The sequence below is a fragment of the Panicum virgatum genome, chromosome 6K, assembly GCF_016808335.1.
Source record: "Panicum virgatum strain AP13 chromosome 6K, P.virgatum_v5, whole genome shotgun sequence".
Lineage (NCBI taxonomy): Eukaryota > Viridiplantae > Streptophyta > Magnoliopsida > Poales > Poaceae > Panicum > Panicum virgatum.
The window spans coordinates 5,663,109-5,677,553 of NC_053141.1; positions in this window are offsets into that span (position 1 = coordinate 5,663,109).

Genomic DNA, 14,445 nt, shown 5'->3' on the forward strand with positions numbered 1-14,445 from the left:
AATAGTTATCAAGAAACCATCAAAATGGCACCATTTGAAGCATTATATGGTCGTCGATGCCGTACACCTTTGAATTGGTCTGAGGCGGGAGAAAGAACTATCTTTGGACCCGACATGGTTCAAGAAGCCGAAGAACAAGTCCGTCTTATCCAAGCAAACTTGAAGATCGTGCAGTCTCGGCAGAAGAGTTACGCTGATAAAAGGAGTAGTCCACTCGCCTTTAAAGTCGGTGACCATGTCTATTTAAAAGTATCACCTTGGAAAGGCGTGCAAAGGTTTGAAATAAAAGGAAAGCTAGCTCCCCGCTACATTGGTCCATATCCAATTGTGGAAAGATGCGGTCCTGTGGCTTATCGGTTGGATCTTCCGGCAAATCTTTCGGCCATTCATAATATCTTCCATGTATCACAACTCAAGAAGTGTCTTAGAGTTCCAACTGAAGTTGTTGAAAGTGACTCGATTCAATTAGAGTCTGATCTCACTTATCCTGAGCATCCTATCAAGATTATTGATCGCAAGGATCGAGTTACTCACTGCACAACCAACCGATTCTACAAAGTTCAATGGAGTAATCACTCCGAAGATGAAGCTACTTGGGAGAAGGAGGAATTTTTGAGATCCAAGTATCCGGACTTTTTAAACACTCATCCAGGTACTTCACCTTTCAACCTTCTCGCCTTATACGTTACCTCGTGCGGGAATCTCGGGACAAGATTCCTTTAAGGGGGGAAGGCTGTAACACCCCTAGTGTTACTCGCGATGCTAATCATGTGCTTAACCCGCTAATCATGGACTTAAGTTCGTCGTTAGCGCTAATCAAGTTCGTATAGTAAACATCCACTTAGCCGTTTCGATCTCATTTTTCTCATTGATCCAAGTCTCGAATCAACTCTCACCCAAAATAAAAGTTGTAGATCTTTTTTTCCTCTACAACTTCTATTTTGACCAAATTTAATATCAGTTGTTCTGTTTGTCTAAAAATCATTAAATTTATGCAGTGGCCTAATCTTTGTATGTGTAATCCACTGTAAAAATTTCAGGTGCTGGTGCTGTGCACTTTTGTGTAAATCTAATCGTGTTTAATTTAACTTGCTAGGGTTAAAATAAATGCTTTCTATCATCAATAAATGTTGGAAAAATTATATGACATGCTTTATCGCTTTCATGTTAAGCTGGTAAATTGTTGTTGCTAGGTTATATATTCAAGTTAGGTTTTTGCTTCTAATTTGGCTCCTAGCTACTCTTTTCTTTTATATTTGTTGTTAGTTAATTATTTCCTGCATGTTTATTTAATGTTTATTCAAGTAATTGTTTATTTAAGTATTCAATGTTTATTTAAGTAATTGTGCATTTACATTCTAGGAGTTGTATGAAAACTTAGTATGCATATTCTCCCTAGGTACCTGTGAGTACATACTATTACAGGTGTCGTTAGAAATGCTTTGCTAACTAGGATCTCGGTAGAAGTCGAGTGGTTCCTGTCACTCGCGTGTTATAGGTCCTTGTTCTAATGGCAAAGTTACTTGAGAATGAACCAAGGAGAAAAAGAGAGATTGAGACCGGGCAGGAACAAGTTGGATTATGGATATGGAATGGATGAAAAGAAATCTCCGCCTGTGTCGATTGAGGACCGTACCGTTGTTGGCAGTGTTGATCAAGTTTGAACAGTACTAACCACATGCCGGGAGTAGGAGGTAGTCGAAACCGGTAAGCTCAATACTTGATTCACAATGATACTTTGAATCGCGACTTGCTACTCTAGGAGTGGGATTATGGCGGGTGTTGTAGTCGCCCTCGGGTCCACTGGGTGTTCGCTGTGTGGGGCTCCTCACCCGGGTTTTGGCAGGCGTGATTCAGACGTCGGGGTCATGATGGGAACAATAGACATGTGTGGCCCGACGGGGTTGCACGTGTCGTGTGTGTTAGGTCAACCTTGCAAGGTTAAATCGGATCGATTCGCCGTCTCTCTCGGTTAAGGGAACTTTGGTCACTTTGTCACATCGTAGTAAAGATTTGATATGAGAATGGAAAATGAGCATATGAGTTGTGGTGGTGGTTTTCTGAAAAGATAATATGATTAACCATGTTTGCTTAGCTGTTTAGGCAAATCTAGTTGTTACTTAATAAACTAAGTGGGGCTAAAATTGGGAAAGTAACAACACAACATTAGTAGCCCTTTTCGGCAAGATAAACCTCCAGAGCCAAAAAGCTTGCATGTCTAGGTAACTGGCTAAGTATACCCATAGTCAGTTAAGCCTTGCTGAGTATTAGTATACTCAGGGTTGTTGTTGTAACCCTCCTAAGCAGGTTGTGTTCCCGCTGACTTCGAGGAGGTCTGTGCGTCCTGGATTGGACAACCGCTTCCTCTGGGTTGGACCGTCGAGTGGGCCCCATCTTCCCCGTGAAGATCGGGCAGGTTGGCATCACATCGGTGGGCAGGATGTGGAGCTCACCTGGTATCGTCGTTCGTGGTTAACGTAGTGTATTTTGAACGCTGTTTTAAACTTCCGGTGTGTATTTGAACTCTGTAGTTTGTATTTAAAGTTTTTATGTAAAACCTGTGTTGTAAATTAATTTGAGGATCTCTATATGTTTGTATCACCTGTGCTCGTCTTCGTGCGAGACTTCTAGTGCAATTGTGATCCTGGAGTACAGTAGTTTAATCGAGATTTACCCGACGGACTGCCGGATTACACCGTTTTAAGTGTGTGGTAACTTGATTATTCATTAAAATTATAGTTAGCCAACTTAAGCCGGTTTAATTTGGGCGGATCTGCTACAGTGTGCCCCTTGACTTGAGCGGGAAGATTTTTCAGACCACACCCATTGTCCTTCCAAGTCAGGGGATAGATGTCATACTGGGAATGAATTGGATGAAAAAGCATTGTGCCATTATCGATACATCTTCCCGCGTTATCCAACTTAACTCTCCCACATATGGTCCTATGGATGTTCATCTCTCCCAGCATGAAATTCCAACCAGAGCAGTATTCCATCTCAAGGCAAAATCCTTAGAAGAAATTCCTGTGGTTTGTGAATACCCCAATGTGTTTTCGGAAGACTTGCTAGGCATGCCTCCCGATCGGGATATTGAATTTGTCATTGAGTTACAGCCTGACACAACACCCATATCTAGAAGGCCATATAGAATGACTCTGAGTGAGTTAGCGGAATTAAAAGTTCAGTTGCAAGAGTTGCAAGATAAAGGTTTCATTCGACCGAGCATCTCCCCTTGGGGTTGCCCGGCTCTGTTCGTAAAGAAGAAAGATCACGGGCTAAGGCTATGTGTGGATTACCGGCCTCTGAATGCGGTCACCATCAAAAACAAATACCCCCTTCCTCGTATTGATCTTCTTTTTGACCAGCTAGCTGGAGCTAAAGTATTCACAAAGATAGATCTTCGATCTGGCTATCATCAGATCAAAATCAGACCGGCAGATATACCAAAAACAGCTTTCTCAACTCGTTATGGTCTTTACAAGTATTTGGTGATGTCCTTCGGATTAACCAATACTCCCGCTTACTTCATGTACCTCATGAATTCACTATTCATACCGGAGTTAGATAAGTTTGTCGTGGTATTCATTGATGATATCTTGATCTACTCCAAGAATGAGGAAGAACATGCTCATCATCTTCACATAGTTCTTTAACGTCTCAGAGAGCACCATCTTTATGCCAAATTCAGCAAGTGTGACTTCTGGCTGAAGGAAGTCCCATTCCTTGGTCATGTCATATCTGTTGAAGGTATCTCTGTTGATCCCAGTAAAGTACAAGATGTACTCGATTGGGAAGCCCCAACTTCAGTTCCTGAAATTCGCAGTTTCCTGGGTTTAGCTAGTTATTATCGTCGGTTCATTCCGAAATTCTCCAAAATTGCGAAACCGATGACTGAAATTCTTAAGAAGGGTGTCAAATTCTATTGGAGTAACCACTGTGAAGAAGCTTTTCAGAAATTGAAAACACTTCTCACCTCGGCTCCAATCTTGGCCCAGCCTGACACTACAAAACCATTTGATGTCTACTGTGATGCCTCAGGCACAGGACTTGGCTGTGTTCTGATGCAAGAGAACCGAGTGATTGCTTTTGCTTCTCGATCACTCAAGAGGCATGAAGAAAACTACCCCACCCTTGATCTTGAATTAGCTGCTGTGGTTCATGCTCTAAAGATCTGGTGACACTATCTTCTGGGTACGTTATGCAACATTTGTACTGATCACAAGAGCCTCAAATATCTTTTCACTCAAGCTGATTTGAACATGCGTCAAAGGAGATGGCTTGAGTTGATTAAAGATTATGAGCTCGAAGAGCATTATCATCAGGGCAAGGCAAATGTGGTTGCAGATGCGCTAAGTCGCAAAGCTCACTGCCATTGCATCTCAGCTATACCATTAAGCGAGTCTCTTTGCTTTGAAATGGAAAAGCTAAACTTAAGTATTGTACCACATGGCACATTGGCCCATCTAGAACTCACCCCTACTCTTCGTGATCTCGTCATCGCGGCACAAAAGAAAGATAAAGGGGTGAAGGAAATTCAGAGAAGACTATCACAGGGAGATCCCAAAGTAAGTTGTTTCCACCAAGATAGTGAGAATGTGTTATGGTTCAAAAACCGATTAGTGGTGCCTAAAGAATTTGAGCTTAGAAAGCAAATTCTTGATGAAGCCCACACTTCTCGACTATCAATTCATCCTAGAAGTAATAAAATGTATCAAGACCTGAAACAACGATTTTGGTGGACTCGGATGAAAAGAGAAATAGCTAAGTATGTGTCCGAATGTGACATCTGTCGAAGGGTTAAAGCCAGTCATCTCAGGCCAGCTGGAACTCTTCAACCTTTGAGTATTCCTGAATGGAAATGGAAGGATATCAGCATGGATTTCATCGTCGGCTTACCTCGAACTCAAAAGGGTTACAACTCCATCTGGGTCATGGTGGATAGACTGGCCAAGTCAGCACATTTCCTTCCAGTCAAAACTCTATATCCAGCAAAGAAATATGCTGAGTTGTACATGGATCACATACTCTGTTTACATGGTGTGCCAAAAATTATCATCTCTGATCGAGGGACCTAGTTCGTTGCTCGTTTTTGGGAGCAATTGCATGCTAGCTTGGGAACCCATCTTATTCGCAGCTCTGCATATCATCCTCAAACCGATGGCCAAACAGAGAGGATAAATCAAATTTTAGAGGATATGCTCCGCGCCTGTGTCTTAGCCTATCCACAGAAATGGGATAAGTGCTTACCATTGGCTGAGTTTTCTTATAACAATAGCTATCAAGAAAGCATCAAAATGGCACCATTTGAAGCACTATACGGTCGTTGATGTCGTACGCCTTTGAATTGGTCTGAAACCGGAGAAAGAACTATCTTTGGGCCCGACATGGTTCAAGAGGCCGAAGAATAAGTCATTCTTATTCAAGACAACTTGAAGATCGCGCAGTCTCGGCAGAAGAGCTACACTGATAGAAGGCGTAGGCCGCTGGTCTTTGAAGTCGGTGACCGTGTCTACCTAAGAGTATCGCCTTGGAAAGGTGTGCAAAGATTCAGAGTAAGAGGAAAGTTAGCTCCCCGCTACATTGGCACATATCCAATTGTGGAAAGATACGGTCCTGTGGCTTATCGATTGGATCTTCCGGCAAATTTTTCTACCATTCATAATATCTTTCATGTATCGTAACTCAAGAAGTGTCTTAGAGTTCTGACTAAGTTGTTGAAAGTGACTCGATTCAATTAGAGTCTGATCTCACTTATTCTGAGCATCCTATCTAAATTATTGATCGCATGGATCGAGTTACTCGCCATACAACCAACCGATTCTACAAAGTTCAATGGAGTAATCACTCCAAAGACGAAGCTACTGGGGAGAAGGAGGAATTTTTTAGATCCAAGTATCCGGACTTTTTAAACGCTCATCCAGGTACTTCAACTTTCAATCTTCTCACCTTATGCTTTCTTCTGGGCGTGAATCTCGGGACGAGATTCTTTTAAGGGGGAAGGACTGTAACACCCCGGTGTTAATCATGATGCTAATATCATGCTTAATCACTAATTATGGCTAATCACCGTCATTAGCACTAATCGAGTTCGCGTAGTAAACTTCGAATTAGCCGTGTTCGACCGTGTTTTTCTCCCTAATTCGAGCCTCAAATCAACTTTCGCCCAAAAGCAAAGTTGTAGGTCTTTTCTTCTTCTACTACTTTTATTTTGGCCAAATTTCAAGTTGCTATATGAAATTTTGGGTTTTGGACGGTCAAACGCTGGCCAAAATTAGTCAAAACGATCACTGTTTCTCCCTGTGCGTTACTGTGCGCCCCCCGACGCCCATACCGGCGACCGGCACAGCGCCGGCGACCTCCACGCATCACGACCACCGACGAACCTCGTCCTACACTCGTGCCTTATCTGTTTGCGTGCTCTGGAGGATTCTCGTCCTCATCCCCTTTCTCCTTCCTCGTGCGCACACCGAGTCGACGCGAGCAGAGGTCGTCGCCGACGCCCCTACGGTCGTTCTTCACCGTCCCGCTGGAATCCTTCGCGTCCCGACCTCCCTAGCTTCGCCCCGAACCTCCCCCACCTCTCCCCGAGTTCGATTAGGCCGTACCCCGGCCGGAATCGGGTCGTCGCCGCCGTCCACCATCGTCGTCCGCCCGCCGAGCTCCGCCCTCCCGTCGACGAACCCCCTCCGGCCCTCCTTCGCACAAACCGAGCCCTTGGTGAGCTTTCCCATGCCGCTCTCATGCTCCCAGTCCCTTTCCCCATTAAAAACCGGCGCCACCGCCGCCGGGCCACCGACGCGCCGCCGTGGGGGCTCTGCCGCTGCCGCCACGCCGCCGCGGGGCCGCCCTGCGCAGGGTTGCCCGACCGCCCTGGCCGTGAGCCTGCCCAGCCTCCCCGCTGCCCTTCGCCGTGCCGGCGAGAACGCCGCGCGCCACCGCCGCCCCTGCCCTGCGCCGCCATGGGCCGCTCTGCGCGCGGGCCCTGCCGCGCCGCCGCATTCGCCCGCCCCGCCACCGCGCCAGCCATGGCTGGCCGCGCGCGCGCATGAGCTGAGAGCAGGGGAGGGCTGGGGGCTGGTGTAACACCCTTGGTGTCTGCACAGTAATTAAAAAGGTGTCTGCACAGTAATTGGGTATATTTTATATGCATCATGTGTTTGAATTGCTTGAAAAGGATCTTTTTGTAAATATAAAGGTTATATGTGTAATTATAATTTTAAGCAAGGTCCTTTCTGTAGTTATGTTGATTAGGTTGTGTAATTATAGCTTTGGTGGAGGGTGTTTTTGCAAAATTCAGTGCATTTAATGCATGGCAGCAAAATTTGCTTTTAAGTGTAAGTTTAAAGTGATTTTGCATTGAAAAAGACAAAATTCCTTGGAATTCAAAATCCCTTCAATGTTTTTAAATTTAGCTCTTGAATCTTTGGTCAAATAAATTTTTGCACAACATCAAAGTTGTAGATCTTGAAAAGTTGAACAACTTTCATGTTGGACACTTTTCCATTTGAGCTTTAGTTCAAAAGTTATTGCTTGTTTACAGAGTGGTCCCTGGAATTTTCTGAAATTGCAAAATGACCCTTATCCCCTTCCCCCACCTCCCTGCTCTGTGTCTCGCCGCCGCCCACCGACAGCGCCGCCCGCCGGCGCCGTGGAGAGCCTTCCCGGCCATTACTTCGCTTCGCGCTGGCACCCACGCGTCGCTCTGCTCCTCCTCCCCCGCCTGTTGCCTCGCGCTGGAGCCCCCCGGCCGTGCCACGCGCGCCGCCGAGCCCAGAAGAGTCCGCGCCGCCGCCACCTCGCCGTAGCGGTGGAGCGCCCGCTGCAGAAGCTGCCGCCCTCTTCTAGCGAGCGCTCGAGCCCTACAAATACCCCAGAAACCGATTCCTATCGCCCTTTTGCTCTCTGCTCGCTCCCACGCCACAGAACGCCGCCGCCGCCCCGCTTGAACGCCGGCGAGCTCACCCCGCCGCAGAGCCGCCACCATAGACCCGCTCCACCCCAATAGCCCCCACCATTAGCCGCGCCTCGTCCTAGCGCAGCTTCCCAGCCGCTTCTCGTCGCCCAAAACCCATCGGAGCTACCCCGCCGCCGTGCTCCGAGCCCCGCAAGCCGCCGCTCGCCGTGGACCGACCTCCTCCCTCCCTCATTTCGCGCCCCAAGAGCCTCCAGAGAACCGCATCGACCTCTACTCCATTTCCCCCAACCCATACCTCGCCGCCGGTGAGCCCCTCGCCGGGAAATGGCCGGTCAAACTCCGCCTCCCCTCTCTGGCCCAGCCAAGGACCCTCGGGTTTGAATTCGAGAAAGCCCAGGGGGTTATTTGAATAGCTCAAGACACATATAAATAGTGCTCTAGGGACTTCCTTGTGATGTTTTTCAGTGATATTTGAAATTCAATATCAATTCGTGGAAATTTCGTAAAATAGAAAATCTGGATGTTTTGGAATCCTATTGAAGAGCTCTATGCAGTAGAACCATAATATGTTAGGCTTTAGTTGAAAGTTTTTGCTGTAGGATTTGATTTGTGTTACTAGTGCATAAATATTGGTTGATTTTATCTTTTTCTTATCTACTGTTTTAAGCCCTATCTTGAAGTGAAACTTTTATGGTAGTTTTTTATTATAACACTAGTATTTCTATAAAAATTTAGTTGTCAGTTCTCATGTGTAGCTTTTTATTTGATTTAATCCTTGTTTAGTAGACTTTATTTGTGGTAAATAGTTTCTGTTCGTAATAAATCATGAAAATATTTCTGCATGTTCATTTTGAGTAGATTAGCTTGTCCAGGAAGTTTGAGCCTCGGTTCATGGCTACAACAGGAGCTAAAAACGAATCTTGCTAATCTACTTTCTGTTTTGTTTTTTTTCTCAGAATTAATCCTGTGTAGATAAAATCATGAAAAATTTACAGTAGCTAGATCATCCCTGTGTAGGTCTTTTGTTAATTTTTGAGCTTCTGTTTTGCTATGTTTTAGTCTGTGTAATTCAATCTTGCTCTAGATATTATCTGAATGAATGAATTGTTGTGATTAAAGGGCTACATGTCTTGGTATGATTTTTAAAGGGTAGCTTAATCTGTTCATGTTCTGCTTAGGGTAATTTTTGCTAAATTTATTACTGTTTGTGCTTTGAGTTATTTATTTATTTGCAAACATGGAATTAATTGCTATTGGAATCAACCACCACTCATTTTATGAAGTTAGTATAACTTGCTTGTGCTGTTGATCATGATGCCTTGTGTAGTTAAATTTGTTATTTAACTACTCTATAAACAATTGCCCATGTATGTTTATAATGTTGTTCTTGCATTACATATAGACACGACTGCCTTATCGGACGGGACGTACGAGCTGATCCCGGAGTCTGACGGAGGTGATCTCAAAGCTCAAGTAAACACTGCTGAACTAACTGAAGCCCCGGACCAAAGTTCGGAAGAGCCTAGAGCTGAAATAGTTAGCAACTACCGAGAAGGCAAGCTCCGGACATAACCTATATTTCAAATTATTATCATTTACTGTTATTAATTGCTTATGCATTTACAGTTCTTAGGATTTGAATTGAAACCCTAGATGCATGATCCTAGGAACCTATGTACTGAACACTAGTCCTGAGTTCAAATAATTGCTAAGCTTATAGGACCGGTAAAAGTCGAGTGATTGCCTGTGACTCGCGAGCTCTATAGGAATTGCTTGTTTACTTTCTGTTATCAATATAAGGACGACGGACGGGGTCGTGTTCGATATCATGATCTTTGGTGAGACCCCGTCTGTGTTGATGAACTTGCTAAGGTCGCGGTGTGTGGTAGTGCTGGTTAAGTTTTTGAACGTACTAGCCACATGCCGTAAATATGGTACGCGGTAAGCCTAGTAACCGATTGGACCGGGGAGTGGATATACCTGACACTCTCTCTTAGGGATAGGTTTTATTTTATGTTGCGCAACACTACGACTTCAAGGGACAAGGTTCGGCCTTGGAGCCCTGTAGTCGGGGAGAGTGTTCCTATCCACAAGCCGGAAAGAAAGGCAAACAGTTGTTTGGAAACGACCCGACGGTGTTCCAAACGTGTGTGTTAGGTTTTCCTTGCAAGGTTGAATTTCGATTCAGAATCGTCCGCCTTTCACGATGAAATGAGACTGCTTGATCTCTTTGCCACACAGAGTAATAAGAACAACAATATTATGATCAATCTTGATGTTTGCTTAGAGTTCTACCATGATTGGATAGTAGTTACTTACATAGAATGGTTAATCAACTAGAATCTTGAAAGCTAAAACTTGAAAGTAAGGGTCTACTCTTTATTGCTTTTCAGCAAAGAAAAATCAGAGCCTCACAAAACCTTGCATAGTCTAGTTAAGGTGGGCTACTTATACCCGTTGACGGTTAAGTCTTGCTGAGTATTAGAATACTCAGCCTTGCTGTTGAAACCCTTTTTCAGGTATGAGTTTTGAGGATCAGATCGCTAGCTTGACCTATCCTTGCTCGTTGTCTCCTGGCTGGTCCGTAGAGTGGGACACGTCTTCGACCGGCAATGACTATGACGAGTGATACCATGCTTGGGCTAGCCTGGTATCCTTTTTGCGACGTGTTGTAGCCGTCGAGTTTTATCTTCCGCTGTTTAAACCCTGAAGCTTTACACTTATGGCTTGTATAACTGTTTTACTTAAGTTGGCTTTGTAATAATGGTTTGAACTGGTTTGTAATCATTACAATGCCTGTGTTGTAAAATTGTGGTTGTAATATCTCTAGACTCGCCTTCGTGCGGGGTATGCTTGTTCGATCCGAGAACCGGTGGTTGTATCGGGACGTTACCCGACAGACCAAGAATTGTTCCGTTTGAAGTGCGTTTGAGCTGATGTTGCCTTTATGGTGATGGCCTGCGCACTTGAGCCGGGATAATTTAGGCGGTTCTGCCACAGCTGGGCTCCCACTGACATGTGGGGCCCAGCCGTTAGCCCTTTTTAAGTTTAGGTTTTATTCTTTTTCCAAAATCAGTTATTTCAGCTGAAAGCTTTGAAAAATTGTGAAGAAATGAAAAAAATGTGAAAAATGCAAACTTAATTTTGTTGGGTTGCTTAAATCAAGATCTTCAGAGGAAAAATAGTCATGCATGTAAAATATCACTTTTGCCCCTGCTAAAATTTTGGGTTGTGCTTAAGCTAGTTTATTTTGTATCGGTTGTTCAGTTTGTCTAAAAATTTTGAAATTTATTCTGTAGATTACTCTTTGTATGTGTAGTTCACTGAAAAATTTCCATGCATAGAAGCTTTGTGTATGTTGCAAATCTTTTATTGCTCGATTTATTGTGGCTAGGGGCAAAATAAATGTTTTCTTTTCACAATATTGTTAATAAAATTTTTCTTGCATGTGATATCAATGTATTTTTTATGCTGGAAAAATTTTGTCGCTATGTCATGACTGCAAGTTAAGTTTTTGCAAGTATTTAGCTCCTAGCTGCAATTTGTCTTTTATCATTGCTAAATAAATTCGTTTCTGCAATAATTGTATCCTTGCAACAATTACTAGGACCCTGGTTACTTCTGTTTGTTCGAGCTTAGGATCAGAATAGGGTGCGCTTGGAAATGTTTTGGTTCTATTGCTTGCTAGTAAATAAAATCTCTATTGAATCGTTGCCAAGTTGTGTTTTCTTTTAATTCCCGTATTTCTTTCTGAGTGCCTTGCATTGTTCTTTGCACCATTTTAATTATTGCATGACATCTTTTTCGTACGTGTAGACACCACGAGCGAAGCCGTCTACGAGTTGGTCGCTGAGCCGATCCAGAAGCCGCAAGCAGGGGAACCACAAGCCGAAGCCGCCGTCGAGCCAGATCCAGAAGAGATCGTTAACCCCGCTGACCTACAAGGCAAGCCCCGGAGCATAACCCATAAGTTCAGTATATTAATGTTTATTTAAGTATTTGTGCATTTACGTTCTAAGAGTTGTATGGTACCCTAGTATGCATATTGTCCCTAGGTACCTGAGAGTCTATACTAGTATGCTGGTGTCGATAGAAATGCTCTGCTAAGTAGGATCTCGGTAGAAGTCGAGTGATTCCTGTCACTCGCGAGATTTAATATCTTGTTACTTGTGGTAATGTGATTTGAGAATGAATCAATGAGGAAAGAGAAATGAAAACTGGGCGGAGAGGAATTTGGTTCTAGATATGAAATGAATGGAGAGTAGCCTCCGCCTGTGTCGTTTGAGGACCGTACCGTTGTTGGCATTGTTGATCGAGGATTGAACAGTACTAACCACATGACGGGAGTAGAAGGTAGTTGAAACCGGTAAGCTCATTACTTGATTCGCAATGATACTTTGAATCGCGACTTGCTACTCTAGGAGTGGGATGATGGCGGGTGTTGTAGTCGCCCTCAGGTCCACTGGGTGTTCGCCGTGTGGGGCTCCTCACTTGGGTTTTGGCAGGCGTGATTCAGACGTCGGGGTGATGATGGGAACAGTTGACGTGTGTGGCCCGGCGGGGCTTACATGTGTCGTGTTGGTTAGGTCCACCTTGCAAGGTTAAATCGGATCGATTCTCCGTGACTCGCGGATATGAGAGCCTTGGTCACTGTGTCACATCGTAGTAAAGAAGTGGAATGAGAATGGAATGGAAATATTTGGCTTGTATATTACGGAAAGATAATTTGATCTACCATGTGTGCTCTAGATGCTATAGCGAACCTAGTTGGTACTCAAATACTAAACTTGAGCTAAAATATTGAAAGTAAGGATTTGCTACTAGTGGCTTTTCAGCAAAACCAACTCTAGAGCCAAAAAATTTTGCATGTCTAGATATTGGGCTAAGTATACCCATAGTCGGGTAAGCCTTGCTGAGTATTAGTATACTCAGGGTTGTTGTTGTAACCCTCCTGAGCAGGTTGTGTTCCCGCTGACTTCGAGGAGATCTGTGCGTCCTGGATTGGACAACCGCTTCCTCCGGGTTGGACTGTCTAGTGGGTCCCGTCTTTCTCGTGAAGCTCGGGCAAGTTGGCATCACATCAGTGGGCAGGATGTGGAGCTCGCCTTGTATTGTCGTTCATAGTTACCGTATTGTATTTTGAACTCTGTTTTAAACTTCCGCTGTGTGTTTGAACTCTGTAGTTTGTATTCAAAACTCTTATGTAAAGCTAGTGTTGTAAATTAATTTGAAAATCTCTGCATGGTTGTATCATCTGTGCTCGTCTTCGTGCGAGACTTCTAGTGCAAATATGATCCTGGAGTACACTAGTTTAATCGGGAATTACCCGACGGACTGCCGGATTACACCATTTATTATAACTTGATTATTATTAAGATGATGGTTAGCGCACTTAAGCCGGTTTAATTTGGGCGGGTCTGCTACAGCGCCGAACGACGCCGGTAGACCTGCACCGGCTGAGCGAACCGCCCAGGTGCAGGGGAAGGCACCGGGGTCGCGCGTGGCGCAGCAGGAGACACTGGGTCCACACGCGGCACGGCCGCAGGGACCGGGGCCGCGCTCGGCGCAGCAGGGATCACCGGAAGCGGTGCCGGTGTACCGAAAAAACCTGCAGGGAAAGGACAGACAGGTAATGGTGGCTGAACCACTGGGTCAGTCAAAAATAGTGAATCCAACTCGGGGTCAGGAGAAGGTGTGGAGGAGGTGATGTAGGGGAGTAACCAAGGAACACACAATGAGTCGAGCGGGGCGCCAGCTTGTGAGAAGCGATGGCGGAGGTTTTAGGGTAACACGCACACCTGAAGACCCGAAGGTGGTCGTAGCGAGGAGGGGTACCGAAAAGAGCGTGGTGTGGAGTGGGAGCAAGAGAAGCAGTAGACGGAAGACGGTTGAGCAAGTAGGTGGCGGTGTGGAGGCTCTCATTCCAGAAGCGCGGGGGCAGAGAGTCCTGGATCAGAAGGGTGCACACGATGTCGTTCGTCATGCGAATCATCCGCTCAGCCTTGGCGTTCTGAGGAGAGGTATACGGACAAGATATACGCAGCTGAACATCCCGAAAGAGAAAGAAAGAACGGGAGGTGGAGTTTTCGAACTCACGCCCGTTGTCACACTGGACGGCCTTAATGGTGAGGCCGAACTGAGTGGACACCCAGGCAAAGAAGTGGAGGAGGGTGGGGAAGGTCTCAGACTTGGCGTGCAAAGGAAAAGTCCAAGAGTAATGAGAAAAATCATCAACCACAACCAAATAGTATTTATAGCCAGACATGCTGAGTACAGGAGATGTCCACAGGTCACAGTGAAGAAGATCAAAGGCATGCGCAGTATGCGAAGAAGAAGAGGAAAAAGGAAGTCTAACATGACGACCTAACTGGCACGCATGACATATGTGCTCTGCAGGAGCCCTTGTACATGAAACATCGGTACTACGACTGAGCTGAGCCAAAATATCGCGGCCGGGGTGACCAAGCCGGTGGTGCCAGGTGGTGGAAGAAGGCGTCACGACAAAAGCAGCAGACGGAGAAGAAGTCGAA